Here is a 2,639-nt window from a genome sequence, read left to right as displayed (position 1 = left end):
AACAACGTTTCTTTTGTGATTTCTCTTTGTAACAACACTGACTTGAAATAAAAGATACGCTTGGCAGTCATTTACCAAGATGAAATTTCACGACGTCACGCGCACGGCGTTGTCGGGTTTGTGCTTATCGTCGCGTCAGTGCGTTTTTTTACTTCCATCTCAAAGTTCCAGAGGCTAACAATGAAAGTTTTCACGACTCAGTGACTCGTAAACGTTGGCAAAAATATCTCTGACAACAATTTCATATTTCACACTGGGGTCCGCCTATAGTGGGCCATGAGTCATGGCGACAGAAACTAGAGTGAATTTGAGATTCACTTGTTGCCTTATCGCCCGTAAAACTAGACTCGAGATTGTACTTCGACTTTTCTGAAGATATCTCGTTTCTAAAGTTGCAAAGTAAGGTACTTTAAGTGAAATGAACCCCGTTCACATTCAAATTAGAACTCGGCCATACTCAACTCTTTCTTTCCCAAGATTTAAAAGGTCGCTCTCCAAATTAATACCATAGATTTCGTTGCTTGCTGGTCATGAGAATTTAGAAAATTTACATTCTGATCACTCCTTGTGGTCAGAGGGTTAAAGCCTTCTTACGTGAATCCGCCCAATGTTTCGCGTACTTGTGTTTCCATGGTAATGCTGATGATATGGACACCTGCCTCCTTTAAAAGAAAATATTCCTCTGTCACAGCATCTCGTAATTTACTTATTAACTCTGTAACGTTTTCATTGTATTTCGGCATATTTTTATTTTAAAGCTTAAATTTTAGACTTTTTTTAAAGTTTAAGGGAAATCCAGGAATCCTTCTGGGAGCAACGGACTGACTAGGAGTAGCAACATGATGGTAATGATGAGCATATGCCATGTTATTGTCTCCGGGACAATTGTTAAAAGATTTGAAATCACACATAAATCATCTGAATTTAAGTATAATAGCTTTTTAATGCTCTTATATGTTTTATTTTATTGTTCTTAAAAATTGTCATTGGTTTTGAGAACGTTAGACCGTATATGTAGAGCAACGGACAGCTGATGCAGTCGATGCTTGATGACTTTTATCGTAGGTTGATTTTTGAGGAGAGGGAAAAACCGGGGTACACGGAGAAATACCTCTCGAAACAGAGTAGAGAACCAACCAACCTAATCCATATGTGACGCCAAGTCTAGGAATCGAAATTGAGCCACATTGGTGAGAGACAAGTGCTCTCGCTGCGACATCCCTCCTTCACTTACTCAACCGAGTGCCATTAGTTATTTTGAGAAAAATGCTGAGATTTCAGTTACATTCGTTACCCTACCTCTTAAAACGAACTTTTGGGCCATTTATACACTATCTGGGGAGACTGTTAAGTTGGGTTACTAGCTGGAGAGATTTACAGCTCATTCCGTGACCATTTAATAAATGAATGCCGAAATTTATGTTAAGGCAACTTACTACGTGGCAACTTTTGAACTTAATTGTCACTCAATGAGGTTCCATCACCTAATGTGTTTTCCTGGTGATTAACTCACATGACGCGAGCACGGCATTAAGTGACTTAAACTACGTCAATAACCCAGAAAGAACGAGTTTATTACCACCACTGAAACGTTTACAAAATCACCCTTTTTACTGTTTTGAGGCAATGTAAAAGTCATCCTAATCGCTACTGCTTTTTATCTCCTCTCCAGGCGGCACATCTTTTGTACAGTTTTCAAACTGTCCATTAATTGCTCTCCCTGTTCCTCCTCTCAATGGTTTCCATGTTCTTTGAAGATGTTTCCACTATAACTGTCGCCTCTACTGGAATTTCCAAACCTCCTTGTTTATTAATGTCAACCTTCAGTGAACCTTAAGCTATCCTTTTTGAAACCAATACGTGCAACTTGGTTGGTGGAAATGTCACAGTATAACTTTTTCACCAGCGCACAGGGGAGGGTTCTTGTGTTAAAAGGATGGGAAAAGGGGGAAATAAATGGTGTGTTAACTGGAAGGGAGGTATTACCGTCAGTGTATTATTGCCAATAAAATGTAAGTTGTTTATTACTCAAAAACGCGAAATTAAATTGATTCAAATTATAAAAGTTTCGCAAAATCGCGAAATTTGAAGTGTCGCGAGATATGCGCACATAAAAATCGCGAACTAAACATGTGGCGAAAATATGTAATGAGGTATCTGATTTCTAAGCTTAAAATAATATTTAATTTTAACTTACGAGTATGTTTTATGGAATGCAATGGTTATCATGATGTCAACAGAATTACTTGTAACAGACACACAACTATCAATAAAATTATTATTGACTTGAAAGTAAACGTAATGATTTGAAGTCGGTTTTTTTGCGTGCCAAATATAGAGAGGTTTTAAAAGGTCTCATGTTGTTTTACGTACCTGATCTTGGAATTAACCAATAGAATTTTTGACACTGTATGCAATCTGTATTCACTTAACTTGGTCGACAGATTGTTTCAAGGGCGTTTATTCAGCGTGATTGATGTTCAATCCCATCATCCGCAATGCAGAATTTTAACTAAACTGTGTAAATCATATATATGGTTGCAGATGATTTGACATTTTTGGTTGTAGCCATGGACTGATTAAACAAGCCATGTTTTAATGGTTGGTAAATTTAGGAGAAGTCAAAGGCACAATTTTCC

The sequence above is a fragment of the Montipora capricornis genome, chromosome 8 (genome assembly GCF_036669925.1).
Source record: "Montipora capricornis isolate CH-2021 chromosome 8, ASM3666992v2, whole genome shotgun sequence".
Lineage (NCBI taxonomy): Eukaryota > Metazoa > Cnidaria > Anthozoa > Scleractinia > Acroporidae > Montipora > Montipora capricornis.
Note: the sequence above shows the minus strand (reverse complement) of the source record.